Source organism: Alligator mississippiensis, chromosome 14 (genome assembly GCF_030867095.1).
Source record: "Alligator mississippiensis isolate rAllMis1 chromosome 14, rAllMis1, whole genome shotgun sequence".
Classification (NCBI taxonomy): Eukaryota; Metazoa; Chordata; order Crocodylia; family Alligatoridae; genus Alligator; species Alligator mississippiensis.
This window is the reverse complement of record NC_081837.1, coordinates 6724125-6739806: the sequence shown is the minus strand read 5'-3', so window position 1 is coordinate 6739806 and position 15682 is coordinate 6724125. Positions and strand designations below refer to the sequence as shown.

The 15682-nt window shown below is 50.2% G+C and overlaps 1 protein-coding gene across 1 annotated transcript in view; it reads left to right on the top strand.

Moving 5' to 3' along the window:
- The first annotated feature begins 8294 nt into the window (after positions 1–8294).
- The window catches only part of AKAP1 (A-kinase anchoring protein 1), a 32839-nt gene continuing 25451 nt past the window's right edge, over positions 8295–15682 (top strand). The window contains exon 1 of the mRNA XM_006276464.4: positions 8295–8398. The gene's annotated coding sequence lies outside the window, so the exon portion shown is untranslated. The remainder of the gene's footprint in view (positions 8399–15682) is intronic.

Here is a 15682-nt window from a genome sequence, read left to right as displayed (position 1 = left end):
ATGGACCTTCAGTCAAGCTCATAGTTGCTTAGCTTTTTATTTTACAGACGGTTCAATTTTTATGGATTTTACAGATAAGTGTTTTTAGTCTGTCTGTCTGTCTGTCTATCTAGCTGTGTGTGCGTGCACGTGTATAGTTGTCAACCTGGCTCAATTCTCCAGCTGCAGAATGGAGCAGACGCTTCCCTACCTTGTAGGTGTGTTATGAAGATAAGTCCATCGGAGACCCTCAGATGCTATTGCGATAGGGACCACAGAGTACCCAGATGGGGGTGTGGTATTTGTTTTTATTCATTCAAAAAGTCAAATCACTAAGAGCTACCACCAGCCAGTCCGTAAGGCATGGAGAGCAGCAGTGACAATCCGTTTCAAAGCAGCTGCGTTTCTGTCCCACAGGTAAAGTTCATGACGTGCAGGTGCTGTATCTCATGAGCATTGTAAAAAGTTGTTTCTTCAACTTCAGCTTCTGGCTGCCAGTGTGTTTAACAAGCTTTCCAATGAAAATCAGCCGAAGGGAAGTCATAGGGGGTGCTGTAGAGTTTAGAACGGCCTCTTTTGATGTAACTTGTTGAAACAAGCAAAGGCTTGTTCTTCAAAGCTATAATGGAAAGAGAAGTCTGAGACTGCAAACTTAGGGATATTTATATCAGATCAGCTAGAAAGAGCAAAGAGCAGCACTTTCCGTGCTGCAAAGGAAGCCTCCTTTCAGAAGTATTGGATTTTTTAAATATATGCATCTGTATTTAAACATCTGTCCGGAACAGTAAGTATCAGAAAAAAAAACAAGGTAGGGCTGGAAGGCATCTGTCAGATCAGGGGGAAAAAAATCATGTAAAAAAATGTATTTCCTTATTACAATGTGGGCAAGCTTCTCGAAATGACTTGGCATTGGCTGGGTTGTGCTCCTGTTGCAGCTAGGCAAACCTTGACTGCTTCTGAAAATCCTCCCATGTATTTTTCTCAGGCTAGGTTTTTAAATGTCTCTAGCAGTGGAATGGTACACCGCAGCCCTTCAGGACCGTCCCAAAATGCCCTAATTCCCCTTAACAGCAAATTCTTTCCCTGATCCCCTAACGTGAGTTTCTCTCCTTGACTTTCTTCATTTCCTTGTTACCACCATTACAAATTCCCCCCTCCTAGGAGACTCTCTTTACTTGCTGTGTAAGCTTTAGGAGTCATTTCATTTTGTGCCTCAGTTTCTTCATCTGTAAAGTGGGAATGATGCTACTTCACCCCTTTGGTTTAAGTTTGGCAAAGTACTAGCTCTAGCTGAGGGATTTGGATGCCCAAATAGCTGCTTTAACTAACCTGAATAGGAACTGAGCGTCTTAACTCCTCCCCACAAAGGCACCGGCTGCTCCAGGGACTATTGGCACGGGAATGTCACTTGACAGAGATGGAGCGGCAGAGGAGGGCTCCACAGCCTCATGATGCACTTTGTGTGACGGCGCTCCAAGTATTGCCAACAGAACTGGGGTTTGGCCAGCAAAACTTTGCTGTAGACCAGGCCTAAGCCCCCGTCTGCCGCTCGAATGGGGAGAGGCTGCAGATCCCACGCAGCAGCAGGCGGCCGGGAAGGGGCATTTCAGGTTCCTGGAGTGGGAAGGTGCATGCATGAGGAGCGCTTGCAAGAAGCGCTGGAGTCAGTGAGAGACACACCCAAACTTAAGCAAACAGGCATGACTGAACACGGGCAGGAGACGGGCAGATCAGGAACGGCAGCACCGTGCGGAAGAGGAGACTGGTTCAGAGAGCACCGTCCCCGTGGAGCTCTCTCCCTAAGGTCACCTTGCCAGACAGCAGTACCCAAGACACTCAGCACAGTGCGAACAGGCCACGGTAACGGGTAAGAGGAGTAGGGTCCCAAAGTAAACCCGCTGAAGGCACGGGTTTCTCACGTGAGGAATTGAAGCCTCAGATCAAGTGTAGTATATCTGGCCTCTTGAAGGCTCAGGACAAGCGTCGTGGCTTCTTAACCTGGCAGGGGAAATACCATGCATCTGTGTCCAAGAAGGCAGTTCTCCCGAAAAGGAGAGAAGGGTGATGCTGTTTGAAAGCAAAACCTCTGAGGAGGCAGATAAAGCTGCTGGGAGTGAGGAGCCCTTTCAGCCAAGTCTAGTGCTCATATAAACTACTGTGAATCCAAAGGTGAGAGCGCTCATCATCATTTTGGGAGTGTGAAGTTAGACAATCTTCATCACGCAGCATTCAGAGGAATGGCCTGTCCGCTCTCATCTGAACAAGCGGCGGAGGGTGAGGCTTAGATAGGTGAATCCCAGCTTATGCTGAAAGAAGGAAATGTGCTATGCCAATGCCGGGGGACTAACGAATGCGCTGCACAGAGCAATTATTGCTCTGATGGGGGGTTTTCCCCAGTTCTGTTTGAAATATTAGATAAACAGTGACTAATTCCAAGGCACCTGGAAAAGCAGTCATTTGTTGGCCCAGGATACTGATATGAGCTAACCTAGCATTTTGCTTGTTTTCAACGATCTCCTTTTTTTTTTAAGTCCTACACCGATTTGTCTTGCCCTGGAAGGCATGTTCACTTTTTAAATCATCTCTGTCACTGAGCAGGCACTTTTTCCCACTCACAGAAAATCTCAGCAATGCGCATTATTTCTGCAAGAGAAATGTAATCTGTCAAGTAGGGAGGCGGTTGCTGGATTTTCTGGCTTTGCTTGTTTGGTAAGGCCTCGGTGATGCTTTTTGTTTCTCTATGATCTGGTTTGGCTGCAGTAAAACGCAGCCTTCGGCTTGCATTTCTGGATCTGTACGCAAAACCAAAAGATTCTGGCAAAACTGGGCATTTTGAATCCTACTCCGTTTTATTTGTTTGTAAATAAATGTAATAAATCTGCATGGACAGAGCTAGACAGTGGAGCATGTTTTCACAGCTGCAGCCCCTCGCACGCCTAGGCGCAGCATAGATGTGTCCCTGGTGAACCAATGTGTTAGTGAAGCACAGGAGGCACTCCTACTCAGAGACTCAGTCTACTTACCCAAACGGAGAATTGAGCTGATTATTTTCATGTATACCAGTACAAAAGTGTAATTCGGCTGTAGAGGCAATTAAGCACATCTTGTATTAGATCTAACACACAGTATTGCCCTTACCATGAAAGCTTTGCTAGGCCAGGTATATAGCACTTACGATAAGATGCTGCCATAGCACTTACGATAAGATGCTGTCTATAACAAGCTGGGAACTCTCTAACGTTGACCAGAATGGAGTTAGCAATGGGAAGATAGTCTAGGAAAGGCTAGAAGAAAAACCTGTCAGTAATATAGCGGAGACACGGACTGCTGCGTGGAAATTAGGCCAGATTTTCAAAGGTCTGTAGATCCCTACTTATGCAGATAGGAGAAGGTATACAAAGGTACCTACCTTTCCCTGGAGAAAGAAGTATAACCTGCTCAGGTCCTTTTCTAGTGGGATCTACAGTGGGATTTATCTGCATCTTTAAGCACCTAAATCCCTTTAGATGCCTTTGAAAATCTGGCCCTAGGTCTTGTCTTTCTTTTTGAGTTTGAATAAACAAGAAGAGGAAGGTAAAGCCTGAGTTTGCTGCACAACCCAGCAAATTTCTCATGTTGACCTGGCTGAAATACTCCATTTAAGTTTTGTTAAAAAACACATTCACATTTATAACCAAAATAGTTAAAACTTTGAAAATACATATGCTTGTTTTTTTTAAATAATTATATACGTTTGTTGTTGAAGAACTATACCCAAAATGCATAAGTTTGTTGTTTTAGTTAACTAAAACAATGCACATGTCACCATTCAGGTTTCTGATGTGGCTGCAAAAGGGATCTGAAAAAAATATCCAAATAAATCACTCCTTTAAAATGTATAGCACGTACTTTCTAAAAATGAAGCCTACATCTATCTCCGAGTTGTGAATAATATGCATTTGGGTTATATCAAAGAACAAGAATGCACTTTTTTGTAGAAAATGATTAAATCGAGACTTCCTGACCAGTGAATGAAATCATGATTTAAATCATGGTTTAAATTGATTTGACTTAAAGCAAAGCCACCCTGGAAAGAAGCACACATGGAAAGTACTCCAAACTCCTATGTGAGTGCTTGAGAGGGATCCAAGACTGCCCTGCTGGGATTCAAACCGGTGGCCCCAGGGTCCCAGAGTCTGTCAAATTGGATGCTGACTGTATTTAGCCAGCTCCTATTTTGCTGTGAAGCTGTACTGCTTTGCTTGAAAATGTTCAGGCCTCCTCTCTGCTTCCCTAGTCAGCTCATTTCTGCTGTCTCTTAAAGTGCCCGAGCTTTCTTCCTTGCACGCTGCTCCCCTGCAGCGTACCCCAGCTCTCCCTTCTGGGCAGCAGAACAGGCTACAAGTCGTCCAAGTCTCTTTGCAAACCCACAGGCACCTCTTGCCAGGCAGAGACATCCAATAAGTGAAAGCATTTTCTTTTTCGTTGCTCACAGCGTAGCAGCAGCATTGTCATTGGGAAAGCTTTGCTTCCTAGATGCAGTGGCTGTGGCGATAGTGGCTCCTGGAGCTCCAGTTTGAACAGACACCGGCTTGTACCCTGGTCAAAGCCCGTTTAAGCATCACCTTGGTTAAGACTATTAATTGCCAGTGTTTTGCTGGCACTCGTTCTTATTGCTGCTCCCTGCGATGCTGAACCAGTGTTTATGCAACGCTGAGAGGGGCGAAGCAGAACGCTACTGTTGGCACAACGATCTCCATTGCCCAGAAAAAGGCTTCAACTTTGCACAGCCAGAGACCTTGTTACAGAATGATACCACCTGCCCTGCTCACAACTGTCTGGTCTTGCTTGCCCCGGGGAACATCGTCCTTTAACCCCTGCTGCCCGAGCTCCCCGAATTTACGCTGTTATGTTTATCCCCATTTTTCTTGCTGTTCGTAAAGGCTCCAAGACATCTGTTCCTTGACAGTAGTGGGGAATGAATTGCAAGTTTGCACCTTAAAGCATGCCACCTGTGAGAGCGACTCTCACTGCAATGACCCCTTACTTAGCACTGCAGGCTTTCTATGTTATTTAGGAGTGGGGGGCACAAGAACACATCACTTCCAAGCCCCTCCATAAATGCAGGCCATGCACCACATAGAGTCCAAAGCCACCCGTGCCTGGGTGCATGGTTTTATTAACACCGCAATGAACAGCAATCCAACATAAAGTCCCACTCCCAGGCTAGGTTGCTCAACCCCATGCCCTGTGCTCGCTTTCACTTCCAAACCGATAGGCTGCTCAAACTGCTGAATGACTTAGACCTTTGCATCAAATTTCCCCAGCATATGGCACGTCTAGCTTTGCCCATATTCACAAAGAAACGTGACCCTTAGACTCTTTTTATGCTATTAAGGCCTGATCGAATATACCCTTTTTACACAGAGCCATCTAAAGCAGAGGTGGTCCAGCTTTTCAGCAGCTTCTGGCAAAGATCAGTGCTTGTTGGCACAGTGCTACTAAGATCACAACCGGGAGATCCAGTTAATGGCTGCCAGCAACATTTTATTGTTTACGGCTGCTTTCATGACAGAGGGACGCTAAGTGTGATCTCTTCACAGTACGCTGTGGCATTTTTAGAGACATTGGTATCCCTATTTCTATATGACGGCCATGGGAGCTGAGTCAGAGAGCGTGCGATATATCCCAGACCATGCACAGATTAAGACGTTCACTTAGGTTAAGGTGTGAAGGAACCAAAAGGATCGTCGGATCTGCCCTCCTGCATAATGCACAGCAGGAATCCCCCCCAACCAATTCTGTATCAAGCCCATGATTTCTGTTTGAGCTAGAAGAGAGGTGCTCAACCTTTTGGCCCCACAGGCCAGATGAGTGGCGCAGTGCTGGTCCATGGGCTGGATCGAGCCCCACAGGGCCTCGGTTGTCATATGCACGGCGGGATAGGGCCCTGGGGTCTGGTGCTGACCCTGTGCACTGGGATAGGCACCCCCCCTCGTGAACTGGGACCAGGCCCTGGTGGTCCATGCTGCGCCTCCGCGCAAGAGCACAGGGGCACAGTATCATAGAAAAGTTGGGCTGGCAGGGACCTCCAGAGGCCACCTAGTCCAACCCCTGCCTGAGGGAGGCTCATAAACCATCCCGTACAACCATAATCTAAACCAAATAAAATCCCTTAGCTAGCCGAACCTCACCTGCGGGCCATATTTTACCTACCCTGATCTGAACTACATAAGATGACCCTTAACTATTCCACTACACCACTCCTTCCCTGCCACCAAATGTTGGGTTTGTGGAGAGCCCCCGAGGCTGGATGACACCGCACCAGGAGCCGGATCTAGCCTACGGGCTGGGGGCTGAGCACCCCTGAGCTGTAACGTGTCTAAAAGGAGACCGAGCTAGATTTCGAATCCAGGACATACATGCCAGGGCTGTGACCTCCAGCTTGTGCTCAGACCACATTTTTCCCTCTACATTTTCAACATAGCATAATTTTCCTCTCATCTTGAAAGCCTTTGAAAGGTAAAGATGGTTTTGTTGCCCTGGATGTTACCGGTATAAGGGGACATTACTTAATGGAAACAAACTGGCCTGAAGCTAAAAAAAGTAAAATCAACAAACCAACATTACTGCGGTTTAACTCTTAGGTGGTGCTTTACATCCCCTGAACTCAAAAGCACTTGACAGAGGAGTGGGATCTCTACCTTTTTTTCCTACAGAGGAAACTAAAGCAGAGAGAAGTGACTTGCCCGAGGTCAGGCAAGGCAAACCTCGCAGCAGGACCCTGATCTGAGCACTGTTCTGGCGTGATAAGACAGCGAGCCAGGCTGCCTTTTCAGCATAAAACACCACAATCCCCACAGGGCCGTTGTTGGTCGTGATTGTTATTACTATTAAAATGTATTCCAGTCTCAGTCCAAATCCAAGAGCCGATTAAATCCCCAAGCCAAATGAGCAAAGCTCAGTAACGATGTCTATACATATTCACGGATCTTCAACCAGGCCAGGATCCTACATGCAAGTGCCAGACCTACAGGCCTGGGAGCTCAGGGCCCGTTATACTGGATCTTAGACAAAAGGCTAAGCAGCAATCCTCACGTGCCTTTCTCCCTGTGGAAGTCCTTTATAGATGACGGTCGTCGTGTCGCTGCTGTTTCAATACACTCAGTGCCAGGGGGAAATGCCGCCATCCTGTCCCAGTGCAACTTATCACCGCTGGCGGGTTACGAGAGGAAAAGGGAGTGTGCATCCTTCTGCAGTACAGGGCCTGGCCACACCGAGTACTGGCTTGCTGAACATGGATTTTCCTTTGAGGTTTCCCCTACTCCTCCCACGGAGCGTGCCGAGAGCGGGGACGAGAGAGAGACGCTGCAATCCTGACTTCCCCGAGCAGCAGCTTGCAGGCACGCGCAGCCTAACGCTTTGCGCGACGTGCCGAGACGTTGCTGAGCGCTCCTGCAGTAGGGACCAGCTCCGTGTCAGGACCAGAGGGTGACTTGACCGGGTGCGTAGCTCAGTGGTTTTGAACCAGGACGCCTCGAGATCCTTTCCAGCGGGCCGGGGAAAGCCGCGCGATGTCAGCACTGTCACGCGCGTGCAAACCCGATTCATAGGCTTTGCTCTTCTCAGGCAGGAAGAAGTTAAAAGCCAGTTTGAAAACCTATCCGCAAACTGGACAGCGTTCGGTACGGTTTGAGCAGGGCCGACAGAGCCTGGATTTGCTTGTGTGACCCTCCCGTACCCCCCTCTACAGTTACAGTGTTATACGGCTCGCAAGTGTTACAGATACTTGTAACTCTACAGGTCACAGTGTTATAATTGTTACAAACACCTGGAGAGTTACAATACAGGTTACAAGTATTATACAGTTAACCCCGCAATGCATTCAGACCGCCTAACGTTGCCCACGCAAAGTACCGATCGCGCCAGAAAAAGGTGCATCCAGAGCTGGAAAGCGTGCGATAAAAAGGCACGCCTTTCATTCCTGTGTCCACCACCGCAGGTTGCATCCTTACGCCAACCCTCCTGCGGCCCCCGCTGGGGCGTAGATCAAGGGCAAGGTGGGGGTGGGCAAAGGGAGGACATGGAGCACCCCCTTCTCCTGGTAAATGGGGTCGTCTTGCAATCGAGTAAGTGACATTTGCCCTCGCGGGGGGCTGCTGGGGGGGGGGGATGGGGGCACTCCCACCCCGCCAGGAGACGGGCAGTGCGGGGCGCATGCGCACACACTCCCCTCCCCCCCACCCCCAGCTCAGCGGGGGCGGGCCCGAGTCTCGCGCGAGGCGGCGTTCTCGCGAGAGGGGCGGGGCGAGTGGAACCTTGTGCCGCGGGCGAATGTCTCAGAGTTCGGCGGGGCTCGGCCGGGCGGCACGTGGGCACGGAGCGGGGGCGGGGCGCGGCGCGGCGCGGCACGGCACGGGGGAAGAGCACCGCACGGACCGTGAGTACCGCCGCCGGGGCAGGGTTGCGCCGTTTCCCCTCCCCGCTGGCGCTGGGGGCGGTCAAGGTCACGGTCACCCCCCCACACCCATCCCCGTTGCTTTGGCTGCGGGTGCATGAGCTAAGTGAGCCCCCTTGCCCACCCTCTGGGGGGATGGGGCTCCTCCTGGCCCCCCAGACCCGCAGCAAGGCGTGGGGATCCCCCTCCCCAGACTCCCCAAGAAAGGAGCGGGCCCAGGGGTCCCTGGTAGATGCTCAGCCCAGGCAGCGGCGCCGCGTGAGCGCCGCCTCCACGACCGCGTGCGAACGGCTCCTTCGTGGAGGAAACCCTACGCCTGGGCTACAGGCGCCCTTTCGGCGGTGATGCAACCCCACCGAACGCCGGGGCTGCGCGAGTAAAGACTCGCCCGTGTTTGCACGGCGCGGGCAGGACGGCACCCTCTGGGCGCCGACAGGCTGCAAATTAGCTAGCGCCTCTCACGTCCTTGCACCACCTCTGCCTCCCTCGAAGGCTGGCGTAATGCTGGAGGATGTGCAAAGCCGGCTCGGCAACACTCGAGCGGCTTGGCTGCCCGGGGGGAGTTGTTTCGTTCGAGTTGCAAGTTGAACTTCTGTCGGCGGGAGGTAGAGACGCGCGCCGGCTCCGAGTTGAGGGCGTACGATGAGGGGTCTGCGAGATGTGTCCTAAGGGCCTGTCTTTTCGTGGGTGCTTTGCTATCCGATATCCTAAATCACATGTTTCTCTGCTGGCCACGTGTTCAGGAAGACCGCAGGGTGCGAGAGTGATGGCAGCACTGACTTTTCAACGCTGCAAGGGCCAGCCTGGTTTGTTTGGAAGGCGTTGGGCTTGCTGATGTCTGGCCGGTGTTATCAAAAGGCCTGTGGACTTTGCTTCTGGGGAAAGGAAAGGACCTGTTGCTGGGGAAAGTGATAGGAAAAGAGGCTAACTTCACGTCTCCTGTTTGTTTTGTGTCTGTGAATCATCTACTCTGAGCCCTAGCCGCAGGAGCCGGGCGGTGAAATGGGAAGGAGAGAGCATGTGACCTGCTGGAGCATGGTACAGCTGCTCCATGAAGCAGCGTGCCTTGTCCTCTGCGGAGAAGGCGTCTGAGCAGCGCAGGGCTTGGGAGTGGTGATAGCCGCTTGGCTGCTGTGTGACCTTGAGCAAGTCGCTTGCTCTTTGTCCCCTAGCTGAGCCATTTGCATAATGGGCGAAATACCTGTTGGGGCAGCTGCTACACCTCTGCTCTTGGTGCTTTTCAGTCGGTGAACTTAAAGCACTTCAAAGTATTTTTACTTTTTTTTAATGTTACAAGCTCCTCGGGCTCGCATGCAAATTGCCGAAGCGTGGTTGTAATTGCATAACTGACTTGCATTTCGGTACCAACCCAGTGCAAAATTCAGAGCGGGTCCGAAAGATCAAACCCCAGTCTCAGTTCTTTGCTGACTGAACCGCAGTCACGAGCCCCTCCGCTCCTTGCTGTGTATCGAGACTTCCTATCCTGACACCAAAATGCCGGCTCCCCCCTGCTTCCATTTCTGCTGTGGCGTTGCTGAGTGCATTCTTTGCAGTGCTTGTGAAAATCCTCGTGCACCTTTAGTGCTCGCGGGAAGAGCTGGCTCGATGGCCCCGCAGGCTGGGATCTGTCGTCTCCGGTGTGGATAGGAGCAGAGCATGCTGCCTTCTAACCTCTCGGCGTCACCAAGGTTGTAAAGCCACCTCAGTCTCCTGATCGTGTCTGCTCCAGCTGCCAGCGTGCTGGCCGGTTGGCTTGTAAGCTTTTGATCCAGACCTTGTAGCTCGCAGCATGCTCATTCGGCACCTAGCACAACAGGGCTGCGGCCTACCAGTACCGCACACGATCTGGCTGTTGCTCTAGCCAAGACTGGAGTTCAGCTGTGCTGGGTGCTTTGCAAACACCTAGGAAGCATTTTATTTGGGGTTACGGCCCGAGCCCAGCCTCTTTTCTTTAATGTTTTAAGGATTTAAGCTGTGTGTAGGGTGGTGGAGGGAAGTTCAGATGCACGGACTGTAGTGGAGCATAATTGTTTTATTGGTACTAAGTGATGTCCGCGTAGGATTTTACAGGGATACCGATGTTGCAGAATACTTTCAACTCTAGCCCTGTTTTATTCTAGGTTACAGTTGCAGTGATTTGATTTGATTTGTTTTAAGCTCTGTTGTATGGCTGCAAATGCAACAGTTTTATTATCTTAGCTAGTGTGCCCTCTTCTTAAAGCGGTTACGAGTTATTTCTGCTCATAGCCTGAGTGTGAATCTTTGAGAAGTGCTCAAGGCCTCATTGAAATTTGTAGGATTTGGGCACCACAGTGCCTTTTTGGGTCTGACCTTACGACTCGAAGTCACTGAAGTGCTTGAATCCCTTTTGAGAAGGGGGAGTTGGGGGGAAGGTTACCTTCAAGGAGGTCCTTTGAAAGCAGGTACCGCTTAATGGCAGGATTTCTGTGAGAGGAACACAAATGTTGTTTAATGCCACAGCCCTATTTATCTGCAGCTTTCATCCTCCCGGTGCCCTTCCCTGCTGTAAGCCATACACTTATTCGGGTAATTTTGCTGTCTGTGAAGCTCTTGAATAAGCAGATGTGTGTTGCCCTTTGAAATGCTCTTTTCAATCGATAGAAGTAATGAAACACTTAGATGGCTAACAGGGACTCCTTGATTTCCTATTTAAAAACTGATGTCAATGATGAGCTTTTCTCTGTCTTTATATACATACAACCAAGTATCTTGTCAGGAAGCAACTGGTCATTTGAGGTGCCTTTTAAAAAAAACCTAGACACTTTGAGGGCGAGTGCTTGCTATTTCTAAGGAGTTGAAGCGTAATTTTAGGTAATGCATCCAGAATCTGCTCTGCCCCAAAACTGCGAGCTGTCTGACTGTCCAGGCTGGGTTTGTATGTGGGTTTGAATGCTTAAAAAAGGCTTTCTTGTGCTTCATGATGTGGGTTTAACTTTTTTTTTCCCCCTGCTGCCACATCAAAATTGCCTACCATTGCTAGAAGTCAAATGAGGACTTCTAGACCATGCCTTGTGGTTAGGCATTGTCTTCACTTCCTCAAAGAAGAAATTGATCTCTCCTTCTAAGGAGCTCGCATGGGAGGTTTCTTTAATCTCTCTAACCACCTGGCAGTAAGGTGGAGAGATTTACTGTCTGTGACCACTGAATTTGTGACTTCCAGTGTATAAATAGCAGCTGTTCCTGGAGAAGCCTTGTGATCCGTGTGCCACTTGTGCAGGGCCTCAGCTTTCCAGAGATGGCATTTTGGGAGCTGGCAGCTCGGGAGAGCCTAGAACCTGCACGAGGGAGTGGAAGTGTTGCTGTCCGGTCCTGCTCGCTGCGTGCTGCTTCCCTTCCTTTTGATTCACCTTGGGCATCGCTGACCTTCCTTGCAATCATCTTCCCTTCCTTATGCCCAAGGTGAACTAAAAGGTTCACGTTCAAAACTGACCTTCATTGCAATCGTGCTGTTGACCTCAGTGGAGGACGGGCCATCCTTTAGCAGGTGTGTTGGGCACCCTTCCCTCCCGTAAGGCAGGAGGGTGGTGTGATGCTAACACTGTGGCCTGCGGTTCAAGAGATCTGTTTCACTTCGTGGAGCTGCTACAGGTGTCCCGTGTGCTCTTGGCGCAAGGAGAGGAAGCAGCTTGCCTCAGTTCCCCCCTCCTCCCCCCCCACTTAAAATGGGACTGTTTAATATTGCTTCTCTTTGTCTTATGTAGACTGCAAGCTTTTCAAGACCATCTAGGCCTCTCCCACTATTGGGATATCGTAGTTTCTCATATACAACCTATACCTCTCCTCCAAATTCCCCCTAGTTTTGGGGTGCTTTAAGTGGGGAGGCTGTTTTCTTCAGTGGAAAAGCAAGCCTGGAGACAACGATGTGCATGTCAGGCAGCTGCCAAGAGAGTGGAGTGCTTTGTTACCCCCCTCAATCGTCGTTATTGGCTGTGCCTGAAGCAGAAATGAGGCTTGCAATGTGGAAACACTTTTTATTAACTTCTCACGGTAAAGAGTTATTATAACAGCCTTGCCACGGCCCTTGCAAAGGTGTAATGCACAGTACGTCCTCTTAGAAATGAAGCATCCAGAAAGCGTGGCAGCTTAGGAGATGGTTTGGATGCGGCAGCTGGCATCAAGAAGTTTGTGGTGCACCCCAAGTTCCCAGGAGGATGTGTTGTATGTCTCGCAGTTGCTGGTGACTCTGGAAAAAGCCCCCCTTTTAAATTCTACCTTCCCAAACCAGTGTGTGTTTAGGGGTGTTGTATGTGAAAAACCATGGTGGTACCTAATGCAGAGAGATCCCTGTCTGCGTTGGGATTTGTAGGTGCTGCTGCGATGGAAGTCTGTCCCCGGTTGATCTACGGCACAGCTTCCTGCAAGGTCTCTGCTCCGTTGTCACTGCTGCATCATTTAATGCAAGCCCCAAGCTCTGTATTGGGTCCTGAGACCTTTGCTCCTTCTTCTGAACTTAAAAAGTAGAAAATGCATTTGGGTTTTCACAGGCACTTGAGGCTTTTTTTGTCCGCTCCTGCGGCGGGGTCTCGCCGGGCCAGGCACGACTTTAGAACAACACGGCTTCTAATCGTTTTCTCCTCTGTGCGGGCTCGGTTCAGGCTTTGTTTCCAGGAGCTGTTTATCAAGGACTTGTTGCAGGGTAAAATCAGCTAAGTAGCTTTTGGTATCTGTAAAGAGCAGCACCTACATGCCCATTAACATTGCCACTTCTAACAAAACCCTCCCGTGGAGGGGGCTGGCTCTCTGCCTCTTCCTTCCACCTGTTGGCTCGAATTAGTCAGCCTTTATTTGCACGTTGAGGCAAAGTATGCTGAAGAAGTGGCTACTTCTGTCCCCGAATTTGCGTTTGGCTTATCTGTACAGAGGCAGGCACAGTTTGCATCGCCTGACTGCCTTGAAATGCTGTTTGCTTTTTGCTGGGTTTCATTTCCTAGCTAAACACGACAGGCCTGGCCGACTGTCTGAACCAGCATCTATTGAAGTGGCTGGCAAAGCTGCTATTACTTCCAACAGTGTCAGACAGCGCTGAAGCATTAGATGTACCTAGTACCCGTGAATATGCTCTGGAAACAGACTCTTCTCCTCCAAGCGGTGTGGAAACGAGGAGTGGGAAGAAGTTGGAGTCCAGGAACTGTCGGGTATGTTAGCTGATCACGGATTTAAAAAGTTGTTTGCCATTGGCAAATGAGGAATGCAGAGTGCTGCCTCTTAGCTGCTTGGGCAACTACTGATTAAAAGGGCAACTATATATTTTATGGTCAGGAAACCCTGGGAAGGGAGGTAAATGGAGCTTACTGTTCAGCCTTTCTAGGTCCGGCATCTCCCAGTCAGGACCTCTTTGTGCACCTGAGCTACTCTGCATTTAAGGCCATTCCCCTGGGCTTCTTCAGGACACGGGGAGAGCAGGGCTTCAATGACTGCCTGCCTGCTGTGCTCGCAGTGCACCCCTTCCTTGGCCAGCTTGCAGTGCTGAAGGTAGTTGTTCCTGGGCTCCTGAAGGGTGGTTATGTGTTAGTACATCCTCTGTGCGGGGTCTAAACCAAAGCAGCTGGCAAGCTAATGCCTTGAATTTAGGAGACACCTTTCCACTACTTCCCAAAAGTGCACACCTGTTACAAGGGCTTAATCTTCTAAATACAGTGGGGCTGGGCAAAGTGATGAGACGGTGATCTTGTCGTTCCTTGCAAGTGCCAGATTCATTAGGGGCCAGCAGCTGAACTGAGGGCATCGTAAATAATGAAGTGCCCGGGGTGAGAAGGTAATGGGATATAGAGAGCAAGCAGGAGCTAGACCATATGATAGGGTTAATGTTAATGAGAGTGTGTTGCATTGCGGGAGGAGAGGGCTCGGTAGCGTGCATCAACCGTGAGCCTCTGCATGGTAGAGAGTTGGTGAGGAAAGCGTTACGGCCCGAGTTGCTATTTGCATGTTGGAAGTTTTTCAGCCTGGTGCCTGTTTAAAGACAGACACCTGCAGCAAAGCTGTGTTGACACTTCACTTCAAACCCTCACTTCAGCTGTCCCGTTTCAAAAACAGCCCCGAGCCCTTCTGCTCCGGCCTGAGAGTGGTGCATAGTCCTAGTCCTGCTGGTGCCACATCCATTTCTCATGCCAGGAGCGAGTATCATGGTACAAGCTCACTGCAAAAGGAAACGGTGCTAGTAAAATATGTCGCGTTGGCATAGCTCATTCAGACTGGGAGGAAAGGAGTGTGGCATGGCGTGATGAGCAATGGCACCGGCCAGGCGGAGAGCAGCTTACCTTCAGCAGCAGGGTGCGTCCTGGTCCGGCACTGAAAACACAGGACGATGTTTAGATCAGCTGTGCAGCAGGAGCCCTCGTGTAACACCTGCCTGGTTTCTCGAGCGCTTTGTGCCTCTGTTTATGCTTCTGCAAAATGGGTCTAATTTCTGAAGTATGTGAAGTGTTTTCAGGGATCGGCTCCTATTGTCGGAAGGAGGGAGCACGCACAAGGTGTTGGGATGTGCTGGGGACTCTGCTTGGCATCCTGAGCGCTCCTGTTGGCATTGCTGTAGCAGGCTACTCTGAGGGTTTGGCAGAAGACACTTCCTCGAGACTGCCGATCTGGCATCCCTGTTCTGCCAGGACCTAGGTGCAAGGATGGTGGGGGGCGAGAGCTCGCAGAGTGGGCATCATGGGTGTTTGTAGCGTTCAGGCCTCTGATGTTAACTCTCTGAATCACAAAAGCCAATCTAATAGTCTGTCTTTCCAGAGTCTCCCACTCTGCATCTTCTCTCTCTTTTCCCTGGGCTTTTTTATAACTATTGACTCACTCTTAAGAGCTCGCAACTTGTGAGCGTGCTTTAATTGTACGTAGGAGGGATGTCCTGGCAGAGCAGGGGCAGCGTTTCTGAACGGTGGATCTCATGCACACTTAGGGGTTCAGAGAGTAGATTTAGTTTAAGATGCCCTGCAATGCGATGTCGGAGTCCCGCTTGCCTGGACACCCTCGCCCTTCCCTGCCACCTGTCCTTGGGCCGCTTTCTGCCCCGGGTAGGATTCCTCCTTCCGCTGTGGTTGTCTGAAAACAGAGAAGGCCAGGCAAGGACTGGAATATGAAGACAGCCCACACGTCCGTCACATGCAGGCGGAGGGCTGACTACGAACGTCCGGCTCTGCTTTTATCTTCCAGGGTGACTGCCTTGCACTGAAGTCAGCCTGGTGTAGGGGACTCCTTTGGGCATGTCTTTCCAGTAGGTCATCTCATCTGAATTGCTTATTACAGAGG